At 37.1% G+C, this 26,491-nt stretch overlaps 1 long non-coding RNA gene across 1 annotated transcript in view; it reads right to left on the reverse strand.

The window, feature by feature from the left end:
• LOC127487604 (uncharacterized) overlaps nt 1-26,105 on the reverse strand; it is a 125,529-nt gene extending 99,424 nt beyond the window's left edge. Inside the window, exon 1 of the long non-coding RNA XR_011378791.1 lies at nt 25,633-26,105. This is a non-coding gene — a long non-coding RNA (uncharacterized lncRNA). The remainder of the gene's footprint in view (nt 1-25,632) is intronic.
• Between the last annotated feature and the right edge of the window lie 386 nt (nt 26,106-26,491).

Here is a 26,491-nt window from a genome sequence, read left to right on the forward strand (position 1 = left end):
TACAGCAAAGAAACCAAAGAATATCACCACAATGCCAAGCAACAAATTTAGAAACTGAAGAAACAAGAACAAGGAAGACACTATGATGCCCCCAAATGAACAAGACACCCCACTTCAAGATTATGAAGATGATGAGATAGAAGAAATGCAAGAAATAGATCTCAAAAAATTGATAGGAATTTCTTAAAATTCTCAAAAACAGATTCTTGAACTACAGAAATCCTTACTTGGCAGGATAGAAAATCTCTCATGGGAAAATGAAATATTAAGGAGGAATCAAAATGAAATGAAGCAACTAGTAGAACATGAAACTGTGATAGTGAAGAGAAATCAAAATGAAATGAAGAATTCAATAGATCAAATGACAAACACATTAGAGAGCTTTAAAAACAGAATGAGTGAAGCAGAAGAGAGAATATTGGACTTAGAAGACAGAGAACAGGAAAGTATACAATCAAACCAAAATAAAGAGGAGGAAATTAGAAATTAGAAATCTAAAACATATTGTCTGGAATCTACAGGATACTATTAAAAACCCAACATTCGGGTTCTAGGAGTTCCTGAAGACATGGAGAGGGAGAAAGGATTAGAAGGCCTTTTTAGTGAGATACTAGCAGAAAATTTCCCGGGTTTGGAGAAGGACAGAGACATCCTAGTACAGGAAGTTCATAGACCTGACCAAAAGAGATCCTCACCACAACATGTTGTAATCAAACTCACCACAGTGAAACATAAAGAAAAGATCCTAAAATGTGCAAGAGAGAAACATCAGATTACTCACAGGATCCCCAATTAGACTCACAGCTGACTTCTCATCAGAAACACTACAGGCTTAGAAGGGAATGGCAAGATATAGCTCAGGTACTAAGAGAGAAAAACTGCCAGCCCAGAATATTATATCCTGTAAAGCTCTCATTTGTGAATGAAAGTGAAATAAAGACCTTTCATACCAAACAGAAATTGAAAGACTTTGTCACCACTCGTCCAGCCCTACAAAAAATGCTTAAAGATGTGTTACACACAGAAACTCAGAAACACGGTCATCAATATGAAAGAAGGTAAAAGAAGAAAGCCTACCAGTAAAAGATCATAGGAAGCTCAAAGCATATACTAGAAAATATCTTTGGGAAAATGGCAGGGCAAAGTCACTACTTATCAATAGTCACATTGAATATTAATGGACTCAACTCTACAGTTAAAAGGCACAGACTGGCTGAATGGATTAAGGAACAAAACCCATCTATTTGCTGCCTACAAGAAATACATCTTTCCAACAAAGATGCATGCAGAATGAAAGTGAAAGGTTGGAAAAAGATATACCATGCCAACAGAAATGAAAAAAGAACGGGCGTAGCCATATTAATATCAGACAAAATGAACTTTAACACAAAAACTGTTAAGAGAGACAAAGAGGGGCACTATATAATGATTAAGGGTTCAATTCAACAGGAAGATATAACTATTATAAATATACATGCACCTAATTACAGGGCACCAGTTTATTTAAAAGATATGTTAAGGGACTTAAAGGGAGATTTAGATTCCAATACAATAGTCCTGGGGGACTTCAATACTCCACTCTCAGAAATAGACAGATCAACCAGACAGGAGATCAACAAGGAAACAGCAGATTTAATCAACACTATTGCCCAAATGGATCTAACAGGTATCTACAGAACCTTCAATCCTACATCTACAGATTTTACATTCTTCTCAGCAGTGCATGGAACCTTCTCTAGGATTGACCACATTCTAGGCCATAAAGCAAGTCTCAGCAAATTTAAAAGAATTAGAATCATACCATGCAGCTTCTCAGACCACAGCGGAATGAAGTTGGAAATTAGCAACTCAGGAATCCCTAGAGAGTATGCAAACACATGGAGACTGAACAACATGCTCCTGAATGAACACTGGGTCATTCAAGAAATCAAAAACTTTCTGGAAGTAAATGAGGATAACAACACAACATATCAAAACTTAAGGGATACGGCAAAAGCAGTGTTAAGAGGAAAGTTTATATCAATAGGTGCCTACATCAAGAAATTGGAAAGGCACCAAATAAATGAGCTTTCAACGCATCTCAAGGATCTAGAAAAACTGCAGCAAACCAGACCCAAAACTAGTAGGAGAAGGGAAATAATTAAAGTCGGAGAAGAAATCATAGGATTGAATCCAAAAAAAAAAATTACAAAAAATCAGCCAAGTGAAGAGCTGGTTTTTTGAAAAAATGAATAAAATTGATACACCATTGGCTCAACTAACTAAAAAAGAAAAGACCCAAATCAATAAAATCAGAGATGAAAATGGGAATGTAACAACAGACACCACAGAAATAAAAAGAATCATCAGAAATTACTACAAAGAATTGTATGTCTAAATGAATAGATTCCTGGACACATGCAATCTAACTAAATTGAACCATGAAGACACAGAAAAACTAGAGACCCATAACTGAGAAAGAAATTGAAACAGTAATAAAGGCCCTCCCAACAAAGAAAACCCAAGACCAGATGGATTCACTGCTGAATTCTACCAGAAGAACTAACTCCAATTCTTCTCAAACTATTCAGAACAATCAAAAAAGATGGAATCCTCCCTAAATCTTTCTATGAAGCCAGCATCACCTTAATCCCTAAGCCAATGTCAATTTGTTAAATCAACAACAGGAGTCACTGTGCACTTACTCCTCATGTAGGATCTCTGTCCTTAATGTGTTGTACAATGTGAATGAATGCTGTAACTAGAACTCAAACAGTACTTTACACTTAGTGCTACTGTGTGGGTGCAAACTGTTGAAATCTTTACTTAATATACACTAAACTGATTTTCTGTATAAAAGAGAATTGAAAATGAATCTTGATGTGAATGGAAGGGGAGAGAGATCGGGGGGTGGGAGGGAAGTTATGGAGGGGGAAAGCCATTGTAATTCATAAGCTGTACTTTGGAAATTATATTCATTAAATAAAAGTGTAAAAAACACTTGAAAATATTCTAACCATCATATCTCATCAGAAAATTGTAAAAGAACACCACACTTTATCCGGTGCCGCAGCTCACTAGGCTAATCCTCTGCCTTGCATCACTGGCACACCAGGTTCTAGTCCTGGTTGGGGCGCCGGATTCTGTCCCGGTTGTCCCTCTTCCAGGCCAGCTCTCTGCTGTGGCCCGGGAGTGCAGTGGAGGATGGCCCAAGTGCTTGGGCCCTGCACCCCATGGGAGACCAGGATAAGTACCTGGCTCCTGCCATTGGATCAGCGCAGTGTGCCGGCCATTGTAGGGTGAACCAATGGCAAAGGAAGACCTTTCTCTCTGTCTCTCTCTCTCACTGTCCACTCTGCCTGTCAAAAAAAAAAAAAAAGAAAACCACACTGATGTCACTACATACACACTATGTATATGAAAAATTTAATCATGGACAAAGAGTTGGCAAGAAATAAAAATAATATTCAATGCTGGTGGAAATGCAATATGGTGAAGTAACTGAAGACTTCAGTTAGACAATTTCTACTACTTTAAGTTGTATTTTATTTAGAATATTCATTTGAAATGCAAGGAGACACTGGCACAATGAGAGGTGGCGAGATTCTCCAACTGCTAGTTCCAATCCATCTAGCTAGAACTCTGATGAGTATGAGAGGTCCAAAGTAATGTCTTCACCAATGTGCCAAGTGCCTACCCCGCAGGTTCGCAGTTTCCTAGATAGATTTTAGAGTCTTTAATGAGGAGCAAGGAATTATGTAGCAAGGGATTTACTCAGATGTTTGAAAACTGGCATGCAATCTCTCATTACCACTTTATTTCTATAAAGAATAGGAAGTCATCAACCTTTCCATAGGTGCATATAAAATAATCTCTGTGATACCCACACAACATAAGTCTGCTCAAGAATAAAGGGAATGGGTATCATGTCACATAAATTCTGATGGAACTATTAATCTATACCTCCAGTTGAAAAGATGAAACTAAAAAGATGGGGACGATATAAGAAAAAATAGTTTCTATGAGGTATGGGTGAAAGATGGATATAGGTTAATCACAGTGATACTATAGGATAATATAATGTGGATACATTGCCACATGTGCTTTTCCAAATATATAGGACTTTGAAGTCTTTAAATGAAAGAAAAATAATGTAGAATGTCAGACAATTCAGAAACTATACAGAATGTGATGGAGGAACCTAAACTATGTTCTAAATTCTAAAACCTCACTTAAGGAGATGTTAATGGTGGTAGCTTAGGTAATTAGGAAAGTGAATAGAGTGGCCCATGTTGTGGCATAGCAGGTAAAACAACCACCCGCAATACTAGCATCCCATTTGGGCACAGTTTCTTGTTCCAGTTGATTCACTTCTGAGCTAGCTCCCTGTTGATGGACTGGGAAAAGCAATGGAAGATGAAAGAAGTATTTATAGCCTTCCATCCATGTGGGAGACTGGGATGAATTCCCGGATCCTGGGGTCAGTGTGGCCCAGTCCTGGCCATTGAAATCATCTGGGCAGTGAACTAGCAGATGGAAGATATCTTTCTGTGTGTCTATCTCTATCTTTTTGTCTCTTTCTCTCTCTCTCTCTATCTCTCTCTCTCTCTGTCTCTCCCTCTGTTTCTCTCTCCCTCTCTCATATTCAAATAAATACATCATTAAAGAAGAAAAAACCAAATGGATTGGAGTCTCTCAGTCTCAGACAACAGCACTATGGTTTAGGTAAGGAAGAATTTACCAACACAGGAGCAGCTTCAGAATTTTGAGATGGTTAACAATATGTTCCAAGGTGGAATAACTGAATGGAATGAGACAGAATTGTTACTATTGGAGTGGGACTCTATAATTAAGTAAGGGAATCCCCAGAAAAATACGTGAGTTGAAGGATCAGTGTTGAAGACATCATTATTAACGCATACACACAGTTGAATATAGGTACATATGGCTACATCAAGACATGTTCGTAGAGCCATAAAATTATTAGGTTATGAACTACACATTTATTTAAAACCTTGTGGTCAGACAAAGGGCCTAAATGTGGAGTCAAAGCCACTGCAGGAAGAAGCCTGCCCAGCTGAATCATCTTTCCAGTGAGTGACTCAGCTGTTTGGAGTGTGAGTTATCTAATATTTTAGCAACAAATCCTGTAAGACGCAAGTTGCTCATGACTGATGAAGACATTAATATCACTCACAAAATTTGCCAAGGGTAGAGAATATCAGCAAAAGAGACAAATATCGTTTATGTATAAAAATACAGGCAGCAGTACTGATGATGAGTTTACAACATTTTATACATGCATCACAGTTTTTTATAGAAGAATACACAGAGCAATTATGCAGAGAGAAACAAGACAAACTTCTAGAGGGAAAAGCTGTAATGTGTGAAGTAACTGCTCCAACGGAAATTGTGTAGATTAGACATTTCAGAAGAAAAGGTGAGTGAACATTAAAATAGCAATATAAATCAAAGCAAAATTTGAAGAGAAGGCTAAAAAGGATGGAAAGAGCATCAGCCAGTTTAAATAGGATCTCTGAAATGGTCAGGTAGATGTTTTGAGAAATTATATACAAATTTGCAAAAATTATAAATCCATAGTTCCAGACTGCTCATTGTACTCCAAGAACAGGATGGAAAAACAAACAAAACACTATGCCAAGGCAGATCAATTAAACTGCATAAACTCTGAAATAAACTTAAAATCTGAAAAGCACTGGAAAAGAAAAAGGTACCTATTCATAGTGGGTCAACAAGAAATATTACAGGTGTATGCTGGTATGGATGTCAACTGTGTGATCTTGGGAAGGAAACGGTTTTCAAATACTGAATACACCCTTTCTCATCAATGAGGCAGTCGAGTAGATGCACAGATGCAGAGGTGCGAATCTTTCTGAAGACCATGTCAGGCAAGACCATCCCCCCTTGAGACTGAGCCCAGTGACACCACTGAGAAGGTCAAAGCCAAAATCCAAGACAAAGAGGACATCCTACCTGAACAATGTATCTCCTATTTGCAGGCAAATAGCTTGAGGACTTCCACATTGTAAGACTACAACATCCAGAAAGATTCCCTCCTGCAAGATGGCATCATTGAGCTCTCCCTATGCGAGCTTGTCCTGGTGTAACACTCATCCACACCCCGATGCTGTCAATTGTGCTAAGGAGAAATGCAGCCATACTCAACGTCTTCCCCAGGATGAAGATCATTTATGGCTCTACCCCCACAGGTCAACCTGCTAACCAAGTCCTATGACCCCAAGACCTCAATAAAATTTCCATTTTTAATAAAAGGCTATACTTGATGAACACTATGTAAACATAGCATTTTTACATGGGCAAAATCTCCCAAAATAAAAAAAATAAAGTGAGTGCTCATAAATTAGGTATTTTATGTTATTACTATGAGCATAATCTTCATAATATGGTATAAGCAATATCATATATGAGTTTTTGATGGAAAATAATTCACTACATTTAAGAAAGAAAACTGAAGAACATTACTCATACCTTGCATCGAGGAATGATCAAGCCACTTTAAAAAATAACTTTAAAGGAATCATTCTAGAATTTCAACTACATTTTATAAAATTTCTAAAACTAAGGGTTAATTTACATTCTATAAATTATCTTTAAGAAGAAATGATGGAATTTGTTGAAAACATTAACTTCAACCAAATTGAAGTGGATGTAAAAGTAAAAAACAATTAATGTATAAAAAGCAACATTATACCTACTGGAATAATTCTATGATAAATTGTATCTAGAGATGCATATTAAAAAATTTCATTGATAACTTTGGAGTCATAAAAATCAAGGCAGGCTAAAGAAGAGTGCTAAAGACTAAACTTATGTTAAATCAGAGATTTACAGAAATTTGAGTAGGCTTATGATGTCACAATGAACATGCAAACCAAGACTGCCATAGGTTCACATTATCACTATTATTTTAATAAGATGTTAGTGATATACACAGGTTACAGGAATAGACTCAAAAACAAAACAATAATAAAAAGGGATGCATATGTTATGGAATGGAAAACACTATGATTACTGTGAGAACCAAGAAATGCTTTTTGAAAGGAACAATGGCAGTATTGAAAGCAAATATAGGCCTGCACCGCGGCTCAATAGGCTAATCCTCTGCCTGTGGTGCCGGCACCCCAGATTCTAGTCCCGGTTGGGGCGCCAGATTCTGTCCCGGTTGTCCCTCTTCCAGTGCAGCTCTCTGCTGTGGCCCGGGAGTGCACTGGAGGATGGCCCAAGTCCTTGGGCCCTGCACCTGCATGGGAGACCAGGAGAAGCACCTGGCTCCTGGCTTCAGATCAGCGTGGTGCACTGGCCACAGCGGCCATTTGGGGGTGAACCAACAGAAATGGAAGCCCTTTCTCTCTGTCTCTCTCTCTCACTGTCCACTCTGCCTTTCCAAAAAAAAAAAAAAGCAGATATAGGGAACTTTCTGTTAGTAGTTACATTAATATTGGAAAATATGAAAACATCTCAGAAACATAAACAAATCAAAGATCATGCCAGATTTTACAGTATATCAAAGAATAAATTCAAATGTCTAGAGTTATACTATCAAAGCTTTAAAATAAAAGGCAAACTTAGAGTATTCCATGAACATCCAGAAAGAGTTACCTGAACATAGTGAATGAACACAGTAGGCTAACATCTCCATGAAGCTGTGCAAATGGCAGTTTCCAGGAAGCCTACAAGATTCTTAGTTGATGACTTCACAATCAAAATGCTCGCAAGCAATCCACAGTTTCATGGCTCTGGGATGGCTTAGATTAAGATATTGCATATACGCACTAGTTAAAGATATATCAACAAAGTAAGGATTTAAAAAGACATGCAGTTATGAAAAACTATTGTTATTACTGAGAGAAAAAGTCAATAAATGGAGGAAGAAATAATGAAAAAAGTAGATATAGGCAAATTGGCTGAAAACCACACAATCACAATTATATCACAAATGAATATAAAATAAAATTTTCAAGAGTTTTAGGGATCAAAAATCATGCCACCTATTACAAAGTTAAAGATGCCAAATGGCAGTTGCTGTAGTGCAGTGGGTTTATTCATTATCTAGGATTTCCTCTTCCCATATTGGAGTGCCTGGCTTTAGTCCCATCTGTTCAGCACTAATGATCTACCTTACCAGTAATGTACCTTGGAGGTACTACGTACTTAGTTTCCTGCCATGCATATGAGAGACCTGAGTGAAGTTCTGTTTACTAGCTTTAGACTGTCTGAGTACCAGTAGTTATGGAAATTATGTGGGCAAACAAGTGGATGGTATACATCTCTCTCTCTCTCTCTCTCTCTCTCTCTCTGCTTTAATCTCTCCTTTTTAAATTCTGCAATTACAATTTTTATAAATATTTTATGTTATGACAGATCAGGGAAACCATTTGCTATTTGTCTTTTTGGTACTGGCTTATTTCAAAAAGTATAAGGGATTCAAATTGCATCCATTTTGTTGCAAAAGATAAGATGTCATTCTTTTTTATGTCTGAGTAATATTCCACTGTGTTTATATTAAGAGAGTACAAAAATATAATGTGTATGAGTAAAAGTGATATTTTGAGAATTTATTCTTGTTAGTAGATTTGTCTCTACCGCTGTTGAACAATGTTTTTTGTTTGTTTGTTTGTTTGTTTTTGCTATCTGTTGAATTCTCTACTTAATGGAGGGTTAATGTAACTAGTATAATATAAACTAAAAATATGTCCTTGTAAAATTAAAGAATAAGAAATGAAGGAGGATGGATGGTGAGAATGTGGGCAGCAAGGAGGGGTAGGGTGGGAAGTATCACTATGCTCTTAAATACAAGACATTTGTCCACCAATATAAATAAAAATAATAATAATCTAAAACAAGATCGATAACATATATTTTAAAAACTTAAGTTTCCATTATCTGTAACTATGCACACAGTTTCAAAATTAAAAGGTAAACAAAGTCTCAAAATATCATCAACAAAATCTGCAAAATATGTTATCTGGACAGGGTGATTGACCTGGTCTTGCCTAAGTTTTATCTGAACAATTGCATTCTTAAAGTTGTAAAGAGGGTTACATAATTTCAGGGAGATTATGGCATTTATAAGGAAAAAGCCAACATAGATATTTGGCAGCCTCACAGTACCAGTATTAGCTTAAACTACATATTATGATACACAAAACTGGTTACAATTTCCTAGGCAGAAACAAAATGGTAAGTGGATGCAAATGCTATTCTATACATCCTGAGATTACTGTGAAAAAAATAAGTGGTTTATTAAAAGCAACAGTCAAGAAACAAGCCAGTTTCAGAAAAAGTACTGAAAAATAGCCAATAATAATTATATTAAAAGGGGAAAACAAACAAAAACTTTTCTATAAACATAAATCAAGGATATGTTATGAAATCAAGGACATGTTATGAAATTTAAAAAGTTGATAATTACTGGAGAGAAATTAATAATTTGGAAGAATCATAATTGTAAGAAACAGATATATAACAGAAGTTAGTGTGAAATAGGTCAATAAAGTTACACAGAAAAAAATAAAATTAAAAAAAATTGAGGAAAACTAAACCAAAGAACTTGTGACTTACCACAATGATATTAAAGATGACTATATCTAAAACTATTCTGTTAAAACTTTCAAAAATAAAAGATTAATGAAGATTCTCAAAAAATTCAGAAAGAAATAAAAGTTTATTATGTGGAAAGAATGATTAGATGAGCCTTAGATTTCTCTGAAAAATTGTAGTATTTTGATGGAGTTGATGAGCTCATAATTAAAATAATCATCAGGATGGCCATGCATTTACAGTGTTATTACCAGCCTACAATGCAGTGTTAAAGAGACATGTTGGTGTTAGCTATAAGCTTAGATACAAAAATAAACTATAAATGGAGGTGTTATATAATAAAATATATTGTGATTATTATGAGAAAAACTGATTTCCTGTGGTAAAATAATGACACATAGATATAAAGAAAAAATCAGATTATTACAATTATAATAAAACATCAATAAATATAAGTAAAATAAACTGCTAGAATAAGATAACCATATTTAGAACTAATCTATTGACAATCTCAAAAATGTCAAAATTAATCTCATAGTTTTATAAACATTCACAATTGCCAAGAAATATGACACACTAAAGTGTGGTAATGACCACATTTACCTAAAATGCATATGAAAACTGTACATTAATATTCCCAGAACTTAAACAAAATTGTGCCAATTAACATCTTCATAATGAAAAATGAAGTATGATGGCCTGAGGTTCACATACTCAGATTTGCTTAGAAAGGATACTAACAATTTATGGAGGTGACAGTTAAAAACCCAAACACAAAAATATTAAATAAGGAAGTAGATGTTATGAAACACTGGGTAATTTTGCAGAATTAACAGAGCAATAATAGATATAAGGGAACCGGCTGGAAACTACAGAGCAATTATCTTATAAAGGAAAATGAAGGAAAAAGTTCCTATGAAATGTAAATCAAAGATCAAATCAGTTAGCATAATAATATTAAAGAAGCCAGTCTCTGGATGTATTCTATTTAAACTTTCATACATTGATGCTAAATATAGAGTCTCAGAAAAATTCAGATAAGTTAAAATGTATTAATATGGAAAGTCCGATTTATCAGGCAGACCTAAGATGCCTCGGGAATACATGTACCTGGTGGTTATCAGAACAACATAAAGAAATTTGATGGAGTTCATGACCTCATGGTAAAAACTGAGTCAATTTGTCAACAGGTTTACAGTAGTACAACTTACTTAGACTAGGATGTGATGGTAATCTCAAAGACAAGATGAAAAATTAAAAAATGGATATTTATGAAGTAAAATATATTGTGGTTAATTGAGAAGAAATGACTAACTCCGTGAAAAATAGACATAAGTATCATGAGTGAAAAATAGACCAATGAAACTAATTTTAAAAAGGGAAATTAAGAACAACACTTACAACTACTTTAACCTTCAAAATTAAAGGAATATTTAGAATCTCATTACATCCATAAAAGTAAAAAACATATTTCCTGGAAGTGGTGAATGATTACACAGGCAATCACATACCCTAAGGTGGTTCTGTAAAACTATGTGCTTGAATATTGCCATGACGAGTTATCAAATACTGAGTAAATTCAAGATGTAAAAGCCAAACCAGAAAGCATCAGTTTTACAATGTAAATAATGGCTAAAACTGAGTTATTGAAAACTTAAATAGTTGATAGAAATGACAAGTATAAATCAAAGACAAAAAAGCAAAAGTGTTTAGATATTGAAAAACAAAATTCAAAATACTTTCATTACTGTAAGAAAAATGGATATATTTTAGAAACTATACTAATGTTATAGAAGACAAAAGAAAATTTACCCAAAAAGGCCATTAAATTACATTAAAAGAGGAAATTTTCCTGGAAATGTAAATTGAAGATGATATCAATTAACAAGAATAAAGAAAATATGTCAGTGTTCAAAAGGCAGAGGCAAATGTAGAGCTCCACAAAATTCAGAAATACTAAATGAAGTTATCTGGAAATGGTGCACAATAATATTTCCTTAGGATGGCTCTGCAAAAATGAATAACTGAATAATTTTGTGATACACAGACACACACACACACACACACAAACACACATCTGAGGTCACTGATTATTTCACAATTAAAAAGTTCACCACATGAACTTAGGAGGCTTCCATAGCCTTGGCAGCTCATGACAAGAGCCTTGGGTGATTACTGACGTCATAAATAAGAGTGTCAAGTGTTAAATCAATGGGAGTTACTGTGCATCTGCTCCCCATGTAGGACCTCTGTCCTTAATGTGTTGTACTATGTGAATTAATGGTAAAACTACTACCCAAACAGTATTCTATACTTTATGTGTATTTGTGGGTGCAATACGTTGAAATCTTTACTTAGTATATACTAAGTTCATCTTCTGTTTATAAAAATAGTTGAAAATGAATTGTGATGTGAATGGGATGGGAGAGGGAGCAGGAGATGGGATGGTTGTGGGCGGGAGGGCGATTATGGGGGGAGCTGCTATAATTCAAAAGTTGTGCTTTGGAAATTTATATTTATTAAATAAAAGTTAAAAAAAAGTTCACCATAAATTATCACATTTACACAGGGCTATGATAGCTTTAGACTGTGAAATTCAAATATCCACAGCAGGTTATTATATATTTCAAGGACGAAACAAAAATAAATTTTCCAGATGTTGTAAAAATAAATCATAAGGTAATTATTGGGAGGAGGAATGATTATGTAAGGGAAATATTAGGCCAGGGAATTTGTCACTTCTGTGTCATCAAATTTAAACTGAAAAAACAAGCTTATATTTTGAAAATTTTACATTTCTTAGAATTTTGTTGCAATTTACTTTATTTTATAAAACCTCAAACACAAAGGGCTGGAGAGACACTTGGCCATTTAATACAGATCATTTACAAAGTACTGGTCTACCGATGATGTAGAATGCAACATTAGAGAATGTAGGCACATGATACAGAGTATACAATGTTCATCAGTTTAATTCAAGTGCATCCTTAAGTGTTAGGTCCATAACTTTTCTAATTATACCAAATTTCATTTCTCATGGAGTATGCAGATATGCATGTTACTCATTGAGTTTTTATGTTTTTGTTTGTATTTGCTTATTTTATTGGTCTGTATTCTGAGGAAGAATTTGCACCAACAAGTAAATATCCTTTACTTAGTTTATGATAGATGTTAATCACATCCACAAAATATCTATACAGCAATGTCAGCAGCAGTGTTTGGCCAAACTACTCAACACAAAGCCTAGCTCAGTTGATAGCTACTGGTAAAAATTACAGTAGACCCTGTATCAGTACTGAATCCACAAATATCTCCTTAAAACAAATGTAAGCTCCAAGTAAAGAAAATAACAATATCCTACTTTCACATAAAATGGTACAACTTTCTTTCTTAGAACAAAATTCAAAAACCTTTTCCCTAGAAGAGAATGCATGGTCCTTGTGCAATAGCCTCTGGTTTCCTTGCTATCCTGTACCTTAAAATTCTAGGATTTTCTTCCACAGCAAAGAGAAATTGAAAGAAAATATAAGTACACACACAGTCGTAGGAAATATGCTCAAACATGTGATACACACAAACACAGAAACAGGAACATTTCTGGAAAAGTATATATTACCAAGCAAAAAAATAAATGAAATCCAATGTACATAAACAGAACTATTTACAGAAACATGGCAGAGCAAAGTTGGTACTCAACAATAGTAACACTGAATGTAAATGATCTCAACTCCCCAGTAAAAAGACACAGATTGGCTGAATGGGTTTAAAAAGAAAACCGATCTATTTGCTGCCTATAAGTAACACATCTTACCAACAAATATGCTCGCAGACTATAAGTGAAAAATGGCAAAAGAAAATTGATGCCAACAGAAACCAAAAAAACAGCTGGTGTGGCCATCCTAATATCAGACAAAATATACTCTAACACAAAAACCATCAAGAGAAACAAAGAAGGACACAACATAAGGACCAAAGGATCAATAACAGGAAGATGTGACCATTAAAAATGCATATGCACCCAACTACAGGGCACCTGCCTGTTTAAAAGAAATCTTAAAGGATTTAAAGGGAGATAAAGATCCAAATACAATAGCAGACTTTAATACCTTACTCTCAGTAATGGACAGATCAACAAAACAGAAAATCAGTAAGGAAACAGAGTCAATCGACACCATAGACCAAATAGACCTAGCAGATACCTACAGAACTTTTCATCATTTAGTTTCAGAATACACATTTTTTTTCAGCAGTGCATGGAACTTTCTCTAGGATTGACCACACACTAGGCCATAAAGCAAGCCTCAGCAAATTTAAAAAATATCAAAATCATACCATGCATCTTCTCAGGCCACAATGAAATGAAACAGGAAATCATAGATGCAGGAATCTCTAGAACATATGCAAATGCATGGAGACTAAAAAACACGTTCCTGAATGAACAGTGGGTCATAGAAGAAATCAAAAGAGAAATCAAAATATTTCTGGAAATAAATGAAGATGACAACACAGCACACCAAAATCCTGGCTAATCGAATTCAACAAATACATCAGGAAGATCATTCACTCAGACCAAGTGGGATTTATTGCTGGTATGCAGGGATTGTTCAGCATTCACAAATCAATCAATGTGATACATCACATTAACAAATTAAAGAACAAAAACCATATGATTATCTCAATAGGTGCAGAGAAAGCATTTGATAAAATACAACACTCTTTCATGATGAAAACTCTAAGCAAATGTGGTCTAGAAGGAACATTCCTCAACATAATTAAGGCAATTTATGACAAACCCACAGCCAGCATTCTACTGAATGGGGAAAAACTGGAAGCATTCCTACTGAGATCAAGAACCAGACAAGGATGCCCACTCTCTCCATTGCTATCAATATAGTCCTGGAAGACTTAGCCAGAGGCATCAGGCAACAAAATAAAAAGAAAAAGAAAAAAGAAATCAAAGGGATTCAGATCAGTAGGGATAAAGTCAAACTATCGTTATTAGCAGATGCTATGATTTTATATATATATATATATATTTATATATATATATATGGGAATCAAAAGACTCTACTAAGAGACTACTGGAACTCATAAAAGAGTTTGATAAAATAGCAGGGTATAACATCAACACGGAAAAAAACAACAGCCTTTATATATAGACAAAATGTCATGGCTGAGAAAGAACTTCTACAATCAATCTCATTCACAATAGCTACAAAAAATTAAACACCTTAGAGTAAATTTAAACCAAGGATGTCAAAGATCTCTAGGACAAGAAATACAAAACTCTAAAGAAAGAAATAGAAGACAGAAAAAAAGGAAAAAGCTTCCATGTTCATGGATTGGAAGAATCAACACCATCAAAATGTCCATTCTTCCAAAAAATAATTTACAGATTCAATGCAATACCAATCCAAATACCAAAGACATTCCTTTCAGATCTAGACAAAATGATGAAATACGTTTGGAGACATAAGAGGCCTAGGATAGCTAAAGCAATCTTATACAACAAAAATAAAGCCAGAGGTATAACAATACCAGATTTCAAGACATGCTAAAAAGAAATTATAATCAAAATAGCCTGGTGCTGGTACAAAAACAGATGGATAGACTAATGGAACAGAATAGAAAGCCCAGAAATCAATCCAACCATCTACAACCAACTTATATTCGACCAAGGAGCTAAAAACATTCCCTGGAGCAAGGACAGTCTCTTTAACAGATGGTGCTGGGAAAACTGGATTTCCACATGCAGAAATAGAAATCAAGAACCCTACCTTACACCTGACACAAAATGGATATATTTTAGAAACTATACTAATGTTATAGGAGATAAAAGAAAAGTTCCCAAAAAAGGCCATTAAAATTACATTAAAAGAGGAAATTTTCCTGGAAATGTAAATTGAAGATGATATCAATGAACAGAAATAAAGAAAATATGTCAGTTTTTAAGTCAGAGGCAACTTTAGAGCTCCATAAAAATTCAGAAATACTAAAAAAATTATCTTGAAATGGTGCATGGATTTCCATAAAATGACTGCAAAACTGTATAACTGAATGTTTTTGTGACACACATACACACACACACACACACACATGCACACACATTTGAGGTTACTGATTATTTCACAAATAAAAAGCCAGCCAAAGATGACCACAGTTAATGATTGCTTTAGAGTGTGAGATTCAAATTTCCACATCTGATCGTCTTATGTTTAAAGGAAGCAATAAAAGTAAATTTTGCATCAGCAAGTAAATCTCCTTTACTTGGTTCATGATAGATGTTAATCACATCCACAAAATATCTATACCTCCATATCAGCAGCAGTGTTTGGCCAAACTACTTAACACAATGCCTAGCTAAGTTGATAACTGGAGGTAGAAATTACCATAGACCCTGTATCAATAGTGAATTCACAAATATCTCCTTAAAACAAATGTAAGCTTCAAATAAAAAAATAACAGTATCCTATTTTCACATAATATGATATAACTTTCTTTCTTAGAACAAAATGTAAAAGCTTTTCCCTAGAAGAGGATGAATGGTCCCTGGGTAATAGTCTCTCTTCTACTTGATATCGTGTACGTGTACCTTAAAATTCTAGGATTTAAAGTTACTAAATAGTATGAGGCAAACTTATAAGAAGATGACAAGACAGTACTTAATGCACACACAAATATACACATAAACATATTCATAACAAAATAATGAAGAAAGTCATAATATTTGCCACTGCTATTGCTTTAACTGCTCAGTTAGCAGTAGTATTTATAACTATCTTCTTCAGGACCCATTCCATATTCCTTTTATGTCAGCAGTCACCTAACCTGTTTATTCTCCTGTTTCTCATGAGGAGACTCAGGCCTTCATTTCTGGATATTGTAAAGAACATATCATTCCACTAAATTTCTGCCAACCTCTCAAGTAACATCAAATAATCAAGAACTGACCAATGCATCTCAGTCCTTAATAAAAATACAATGGAGAATGTGAGAGGTAAACCCTACCAAAGATCAAGGCTTTTGTATAAATCAGATTCTCAACTTTTAAAACACTAACCATTGATTAATTAAGTTGTAAATGACAAGTAAAATTTTATTTTATTGAAGTAAAGTGTGAAGTTTTATGTATGCAATAATTGTGAGATAGTTAAATCAAGCTGACTGTAACTTCTTTTAACTCTATTAGGGGCTGAAGTATCAGAGAAACAAACCAATCCTACATCCACTGAAAGACAGTCCCCTCTTGGTAGAGATGAGAGGTGAGCATTTCCTTGTATGGTATAGATAATTCAACTTCAAAACTTAATAAATTACAAAGTACAGTATTATCAAGTAAGATACTGTAAAGTCATAAACACATCACAGAAACAAGCAGAAGTAATTCTTCCAAAATTGTATTATTGGGGCCAGCATTGTGATGTAGTGGGTAAAGCCACCATCTGTGACACCAACATCCAACATGGGTACTGGTTCAAGACCCAGCTGCTCCACTTCTGATCCAGCTCCTTACTACTGCTTCTAGAAACACAGAGGAAGTTGGCCAACGTCCTTGGGCCCTGTACTATTTTGGAGTCCATGATGAAGCTCCTGGTTTATGAGTTTAGTGTGGCCCAGCCCTAGCCTTTGTGGCCATTTGTGGATGAGCCAGTGGGTAGAAGATAGATCTCTATCTTTGCTTCTCTGTAACTCTGCCTTTAAAAATAAGTAAAATAAACAAAAAGATTATCTTCATTAACTTCATCTGGTACTCACAAATAGCATTAAGGATGAAGTGAGAATCCTGAAAAGAATCCCCATCCTTGAAGTAAAGGTCTATGGCAATTATGGATAATATGAAGTATGGCCTCAACCCCGTTCCCTATTTCTTATACAAAATAGAATCTGAAAACACTTGGGGAAGTAAAACAGAACCTAAAGTTTTGAGCAGAAGGGCAAAATCCAATGGTTTCTTGGAAAAGAGCATAGAAAAAAAAACATTTTCATTGGGGAGGAACAAGCAGGGGCTGGCTTCTGAGCCTTACTCAGGTACAGAGCAGGGATCACTGAGAAGGCCTCAGGCACATGACCGTGGACTCAGTGTCAGCCTAAGACAAAATCACTCAGAACAACAGTGAATAATTTTATCCTGTAACCAAACCACCAGGTAAACAAAAATAAAACAATAAACACTACCACACCAATATCTTCCCCAGAAGAAGAATGTGAATGGAGGGGGGCATGTTAAGACAGAATTCCAAAGAGAAGACTTATATCTAGGGTTGAATTGACATCAGAGAAAAGCTTCTCTGGAAAACAGTTCACATATTTTACCACGATGTAATGATATAAGAATTTAAGTTAAGTTTTGAAGGTAACCATAGGAAAATTAAATTAAAAACTAACTTTGCTTTGGAGCAAATCAATTCGACTTTTAAAAATGAAGGTTTAACACAGGGCAAAGATACCAATCTAGTCATGGAATGCTTTATCTCAATGTCTCTACTGATTCTCTTTCCACACTAAAATTATTGGACATGCAAAAAAACTAAACAATAACAATCAGGGTACCACCCAAGGAACCAAGGACAGGAACAGACTAGGAAACAACATGAGACATAGCATTTAAAATAATTTAATTGATATGCTGGAAATTTGTTTTACAAAACATGAATAATATGCATAATCCACTGGGTCTTTTTGCAGACACATGCAAGGAATTAAGCAGAAAATGTAGATGAAAAATGCCCTTCACAGAATAATCAGTAGGCTTGACACTGCAAAGTAAAGTACCAGTGAACCTGAAACTATTAGGTTAGCTTGAAGTTATATAATCTGAATGACAAAAAGTCATTTATGAGAAAAAAATGAACAAAAACAGCCTAACAAAAATTAGATACAAAATTAAATGCTAAAAATACATATAATTTAAATGCAGAAAGAGAAGACAAAGGGGAAGAAGATATATTTGAGTAAGTAATGGACACTCACAAATTGTTTTTATAGAAAAGCCTAAGAATATACAAAAAGATGACACAGCAAAAAGTGAATGCATTAAAATGGCCAGGGTTTGGTCTCAGCCTGCAGTGCATTAAGCCACTGCCTAAAATACTGACACTGGAGCACTGGTTGGAGTCCCAGATGATCTATTTTTGATCCAGCTCCCTGCTACATGCCTGAGAAAGCAGTGCAAGTTGGCCTAAGTATTTGGGCTCCTGTCACCTGTGTAGGAGATCCACAAGGAGTTCCAGGATCCTGGCTTCAGTATGGCCCAGCCCTGATCATGAAGCCGTACAGGGACTGAAACAGCAGATAGAAGATCTCTTTCTCTCTGTGTCCTTTCTCTATGACTCTGCCTTAGAAATAAATCAAGGCCGGTGCCGCGGCTCAATAGGCTAATCCTCTGCCTTGCGGCACCGGCACACTGGGTTCTAGTCCCAGTCGGGGTGCTGGATTCTGTCCCGGTTGCCCCTCTTCCAGGCCAGCTCTCTGCTGTGGCCAGGGAGTGCAGTGGAGGGTGGCCCAAGTGTTTGGGCCCTGCACCCCATGGGAGACCAGGATAAGCACCTGGCTCCTGCCATTGGATCAGCACAGTGCGCCGGCCGCAGCGGCCATTGGAGGGTGAACCAACAGCAAAGGAAGACCTTTCTCTCTGTCTCTCTGTCTCACTGTCCACTCTGCCTGTCAAAAAAAAAGAAAGAAATCAAGTAAATTTAAAAATATTTCCAGTTACAAGATTAATATTCAAAGGCAATTCCATCAATGAATTGATCTTAAAACCAAACCAGCGCAATTACCAGCAGCAAAAAAAGTCCTCTATGTGTGCTGAAAACACTGGCAAATACATCAAAGAAAGTGCAATATGTCACAGATACCAATTTACATCTGAGAAAGTTCAATATTGCTAAAATGCCAATTTTTGCTCAAAGTAAAGATCCAAAATAATTTCAACTGAAACTACTTAGGATTTAAGGTGTGTGTGTATTAATATGATTCAAAAACTAATGTAGAAAAACCTTAAAAAGCAAAACAAATAATTCATAAGTGAACCTGAATTTAAGGAAGACAAATTTGATAATTGAAAATGTGAATTTCATAAGAATACATCAAGAGAAATTGTGATGTTCTTCATGGATTCATAAACATTAGCATACTTTACCTTCTTATAGAGATTATGAAATATTTTATAGATAATATATTATCTTTTATAGATAATATATTTCTTCAGGATGAAGAAAACCTTAGAGTGGACAATTTAAACAGTAAGTTGTAATTCAGTTCTGGAAGCTGTAAAATCCAAGATTAAGGCACTAGCCCATTCTGTCTTGAGACAGCTCATTTTCTGCCTACTGTAAGTCTTTATGTGTCCTCCTATCATGGGAGTATCCAGAATTTTCCAGGACAGCATTCATAATATCAAAGATAGGGCCTAACTGCCCCATAAAGACACAGCCTTTTCAATATTTTCACAGTGGGTATTGAGTTCCAACCTGACATTAAAGGCATAGCCACCTGCAGACCATAGCCAAACAATAAAGTGGAATCTAAAGAATTATATTGCCTAGAAACAAATAAGAATGTGGTAGAACTCAGAGTTCTAATTCATAGGACTGATCATAAATTCTGATAACAAAATACTTCACTATATTACAACAAAGTCCTCAGTGCTATGAAGTTTGAGTATGTGGTATTATTTCCAAAGCTTGAATCCATGCAAAGAGAACAAGAGCATGGATTTTCAAATTCAGATGTATATAAAGGTTCATACAATGATATTTTAGGTGTAGACATAGCAGTGTAGCAAGTTAAGCTGTTCCTTCTGAGGTTAGCATCCCATATCAGAGTGCTAATTTGAGTTACAGCTGCAGCATGCTTATGATCCAGCTCCCTGTGAATGTGCCAGCAAAAGCAGTGGGAGACGACCCAGGAACCTGGTACCACGCCAGCCATGCGGGAGCCCCACATGGAGTTCTGAGGTCTTGGCTTCATTATGGCCATGTTGGGAGTGAATCAGTATATGGAAGCTCTTTTTCTCTCTGTTTGTCTTCCTCTATTTTTCAAATAACAAAAAAAGATTTTAAACATCTGCTTCATTTTTAACTATTATTTTCTGATTCATTAACATACTATTGTGTTTTGGTGGATAAATGGTATAACAAAATATTTCAAAATAAATATTGACTAAAAATATTTAAAATCTCAGACCTTGGAGCAGCCTGTCAGTATTGATTTCCAGTTGCTGGAACTGTGATGTAGTGGAATGAGCTGCCACCTGTGGTGACTGCATCCCATATTGGTGCCAATATGGGCTGCTCCACTTCCAAACCAGCTGCTAATGTCATTGGGAAAGTAACAGAGGATGGCCCAAGTACTTGGGCATCTGCAGACATATGGGGTCCCCAAAAGAATCTCCCAGCTCCTGGCTTCACAGCAGCCCAGCTCCAGCCATTGCAGATATTTGGGGAGTGAACCATTGGATGGAAGATCTATCTCTATCTCTCCCCCAAATCCTGTAACTCTTCCTTTCAAGTAAGTAATTCCTTTTGAAAACAAATAAGATTGACTTCTAAGAAGAGACAGGAATATATAGTTTTACTTCATGGTTACAACTTGGGAGTCTACTGAGATGATAGTTGAGATGTTTTATATATTACTTGGAACAAAAAGGTCTTAAATGTGGCTAGAAGAAATACCTTAAATTTCTAATTATACAGTTTAAATCAATATGATGACATGATGGATGAGAAAGTAGAAGCCATCTTTAGCTCCTAATGGCTTCACTATTATTAGATTCACAGTGCATTAGCACCTAGAATCATGGCTACTAAGAGAGAAATAATGATACATTTATATTGCAAAGTCTTTAGAAAGTGCGTTAATGAATCATAAATATCTACTTCTGATAGTACGAGGAGGAAGGTTGTACATTGTTATAGGAAAGGGTCTTTAAATATACCCATTTATTATTCCAAGGATTATTTATGACAAAGTAATTATCTAACTTTTCAGAGGCTCCTGGACATCTTAGAAGACAGTGAGAATGTCTGGTCAAGGAGACATGACCTTGCTAAGGTTGTGGTAATCACCAGTATGCCTCCACTCCTTTCCTTGAGCCTTGACAAGGAGCAAGGCTGGTGAGTCAAGAGACAAACTGCAGAACATGTGCTTCCAATACGTGGTGATTAACTGAGGTGATTCCTACCAGGGCCTGCTTGAATGTTGATGCTCTAGAGAGGTTGGAGGAACTGTGCTGGCCCTTAGTGGGTACAGCCCAACAGTACAAAGCTTTAGGCTTTGTAAAGAAGAGATGTTCCAGATTGTCCATGCTAAGGTTCAGAAATGGTAACGAGAAGTGAGGAGGAGCAACACCAGGATTTATGGGGAAAGAAAGAATCCTGACTTAATATATTGACCATGCCGGTATTCTAAGGGCTTGTCCTCCTCTTTGCCAGTGACCCAATGGGACTGGTTCACTACACTGATGAAGTGATGCCTGATTCAGTGCTCAGCAAGGCCACAATTATCTAGGCTATGAGCCCAGTAAGTGAGTGACTGTCACCCACAGGGGTACCCATGGGATGCATGAACAACTGTACCAGGGCACCTGCCATTGACTCTCTGTGGGGATGAGCCACATCTGTGCCAAGAAATGTCTGGAGCAACACATGAGACTTGTCTGAAAAGGGCCAACTTGGGATCTCCCTTCAGCACAGCATCCAGTAGTGATCACTCTTTGATGTGGATGGCCAGATTGGGTACATGTGGAAAATGGATGAAGAGATGTCAGGGAGACCAGTGCCTGGTGGCAGGCCTCTATCTACATAGCTCTAAGTGCTGAGCAGGGCAGAAATTACTGTCATGAACATGCCATTGAATGGTTGTGTTTGGGCATTTTCCAGGGTGTTAAGGGTCTGCACAGCTTAGCTTCAGGGTCTATGGTTACCAGGGCCAGGAGAGTTGGATTTGCCCATGATAGAAGTCTTCTTAAAATAATAGAGGGATGACCATTGGGGAATGACACCTAAGGTGGCTATTTGGAGACCCATATCCTACATCAGAGTGTGTGGGTTTGAGTCCCCCTCCACTTCCAATCCAGCCTTCTACTGAAGTACACCCTATGAGGCAGCATATGGTGCTCAAGTGCTGGGGTCTGTGCCACCCATACTGAGTTCTAGGTTCTTCACTTCAACTTGCTCAATCCCAGCTGCTGTGATCATTTGGAGAGAGAGCAGTAGATGACAGATCTCTGCATTTTTAATGTGAATAAAATGAATTTTCAAAGTTTAAATAAACTTCCTGCTCCCATGTGGCCAGATTGGGACTATTACAGTTGTACCTATTCCCCACTGGGATGGCAGCTGCATAGACTAATTGAAAAATGCCTAAATGCCTCAGTATCTGCCTTTTCTCACTGTGCACCATCATTTGACATAAGGAAGTTCATGCTGGAGTGTGCTAGTTTCCAGATCACAAGCACACATTGCAGCAAAGAAACACCTTATTCCATCCTCTGTCCTGAGGACCTCATCAGCTGTGCTTCCTAGATAATATGAGTCCCTCAAGTCGGTGACAGAACCCACATACTTCAGCCATCATTCCCTTCAAAAGTGTATATTAGCAGGCACCTGGAAAAGGGAGCAGTGACTCTGAACTAAGCACTCTGGTATGGGATGTGAGCATCCTATGCAGGGTTGTAACACAATGCCAAATGTCGATGTCTTCATGAATTTTTGAAGGGCTTTCCTATATCCCGGCTCTTGGAGAAAGGGGACAGAGCCCTCTGGGCCCACCCCCTTTACTACATAGTCTGCACTTCTCCCCATGATTGCACATGACTTCATGTGTGTCTCTCCCTGGAGAGACTTCTGAAGTCTTTTACCGCAGACAGGGAAGAGCAGCAGAGTGCAGCAGGATGAGTTTGAGGGATGAGTGAGATTAGGGAGAAACTGGACTCTGACACTTTCTACCTGGTCCCTGCGCAATGAAAGGCACATGCTCTGGGGTGCTGGTCCAGTAAGTGACACCACAGCTGCCAAATGGCTGCTCACTATTTAGTGATGACATCCTACACAGGGGCAAATTTGTCATCCACATGCCCAAAATTGAAATATAATATCATTATATTACACCAGGCGAGAATTTCAACTTAAAATGAAGGCTTACATAGAAGATGCAAGAATTTAAAACTTCTTACAAATGAAAGTCAATTCATTGACATCTCAAAAATGATTGTTTAGATGTGACACTAAAAGCACAGTTAAAGACTACAAAAAACTAACAAAAAAAGCATTCTGCATACTAAAGGTAAAACTGAAAAGATAAACCAAGGAATGGAGGAAAACCTCAGTCTGATTAAGGGAGTAATACGATGAACACACACACCTCAAAAACACAGATTGCAGTAAAAATGCACAAAGGATTGATCAGTTTTTCCACTGAACATCACATGCCCCTAACAGGTAACTGAAAAGGGGCTCAACACTGTTAATTAAGACTGCAATGCTAATTACCACAGTGGTTATCACTTCACATATGTTAAAATGACTATTACGCAAAAGTAAAAAGATAAATTAGTCCAGATGTGGACTAAGGGGAATACATAAATCACTGGTGGGAATAAACTTGGTGGTACATCCAACACAAAAAACACTGTGTAGGACTTCAAACAAATTAATTATAGAACATATGAGAAACCTACTACTGCATTTGTTTCCAAAGGAAATCAGTATCTCCAAGAGATACCTTTATCTCCACATTCCTTATCTACAAATACAAGATATGGAAACAACCACATTGTGAACAGATGAAAGAAGAAAATGTGACACACACAGAAACACACACACACACACACACACACACAGAGGAATCATATGCAGTCTTAAAAAGGAAATTCTGCCATTTAGTCAAAACATGGATCCAAAAATAGGAATAGCCTATTAGGCTATTGGGAATAAGGCCCTAAAAGACAAAACCACACAATCTCAATTGTATGTGGAATCTAAGAAAATCACAATCACAGACAAGAATGGTGGTCGTCAGGGGATCAGAGCAAAGGAAATGGGAAAACATTTGCAGTTATGAGATAAATTCATTCAAGGTCTTAAACACAGTATTCAAAATATTCAACACAGTATTTAAAAGAATACTCTATTACATACACACAACTTGCTAATATGTATTCTTTAAAAATGTAACAATGTAAGGTGATGGATATGTTACCTTGTCCTATCATTTCATCATGATTCGTGTATATGTACATGAGGATTCCAAAAAGTTTATGAAAAAATGGGATTAGAAGATAATTTGACTTTTCCATAACTTTTGAAAATCCCCTCACATATAAAACATCAGGTTTCGTATCTTGAATATACACAGATTCTGTCAATTATACTCCAACAATCTTGAAACAATTAAAACAAGCAAAAAGAAATAGGCTCCTATATGAAAACATAAATTCAAAATAACAGTAAACTAGACAAATCTTCAGGATTGGAAACTCTTTCTTGGAACAAAATTTTTAAAACACTCATAAATTTAAGTAGCCAAAATTTCTATTTTGAAGAGTTAATACAGATGACAGTCTGTCAAGGGAGCCTGTAAGTGCTAAGATGATACCCAAGTGTCAAATTACAGGCCCTCCTGCCTCTCTAAAACCTGGATAAAAACTCAGTCAAACAACACTTCTCTTTTTATCTTACCTAATTTATGTTACTAGGTTACTGGAAACAGAAAACAGAGTGAGACCCCTCTAGGAACAGCTAAGCAAAGAGGTCAGCATCCTGGACAAGACCCTGCTGCACACATATTTAGAAAACTGGGGGAATCAAGTCCTCATAGGGAAGGAAGGAGGAACCGAGGGCCGCATTAGGACAGCTCCAGGCCTGCATGAACCCCATACACAGAACCCACAGTCTCCCTAGTGACAGCTCAGGCCCCACTGCACACCTGGGGAGACGCGGGGCTGCCGCTACACAGCTGCCCAGGGATGGCTCCAGGGATGCGAAGTCGCTGCGAGCAGGGAAGGCCCAGGGTGTCGGGGTCTCCGGCGCCAGTCTCCCCCAACCCAGGGTCAGAGGTAGGAAAGTGCTGTACCTGCGGCAGTATGGCGCCCGCAGATCCCAGAGATGACCTCTGGGAGGCCCGCGTCTTCCTGGCCTTTCAGCAGCTCCAGGGGCTCCGCTTTCCCCTCTCTGGACACCCGGGCCCACACACTCACCGTGTGGTGGTGGCCAGCTTCCTAGGTGTCCAGCGTCGCTGCCCTCCAGCCCCACATGGTGAGTGAAGGTGGAAAGCGGTGGATTCTGATTGGCTTGGGAGCCTCGCGGCAGCCGCGCCGTCTCCTAGGACCTGGCGCACGCGCAGAACTGTAGGACAGACGACTATGGCGTCAAGACGCCTGGATGTCACCTCCCTGATTGGACAGTTTGCATGACACGTCACAAACGACGCAGCCAATCAGCGTCCTCCATAGCTGGGACGCCCTAAGCTCGGGTTGTGTGGATGGAAACAGCAGGAGTGGAGGCCTGGGTCAGGTGGGAAACTGCTCCTCCTGGGCCCTCCTCCCTGCTGCGGGAGGGCCTCTCACCTGCCTGCTGCCACTGCTGTGTCGCCCCGTGTCCCCCGTCCTCCCGGCGGATTCTTTCTGGAGCTTGCGGTAGCCTGCTTCAGGTGAGCTAGAATTTTGTCTGTTGGCTTATGGGCCTTTCTTTTCCCTCGTATTTTTGCTCGTTTTTCTGTTTGGTTGTTTGTGTTACTTTTTAAGTATGATTTAAAATGCTTAAAGATATCACATTTAATCCTTTTTTTCCCTTTTCTTCTGTCAATATCCGTTTTCTACTCTGCCTGTTGATCTTCCCTATTTTCTCTTTGTTTCTTGCTGGTTCTTGGTGATCTATTGGATTTTATATATTAATCTTTCCAGCAATCTGATAAATTTATTCAGCAGTTGTAT

The sequence above is a fragment of the Oryctolagus cuniculus genome, chromosome 1 (assembly GCF_964237555.1).
Source record: "Oryctolagus cuniculus chromosome 1, mOryCun1.1, whole genome shotgun sequence".
NCBI classification, from domain to species: domain Eukaryota; kingdom Metazoa; phylum Chordata; class Mammalia; order Lagomorpha; family Leporidae; genus Oryctolagus; species Oryctolagus cuniculus.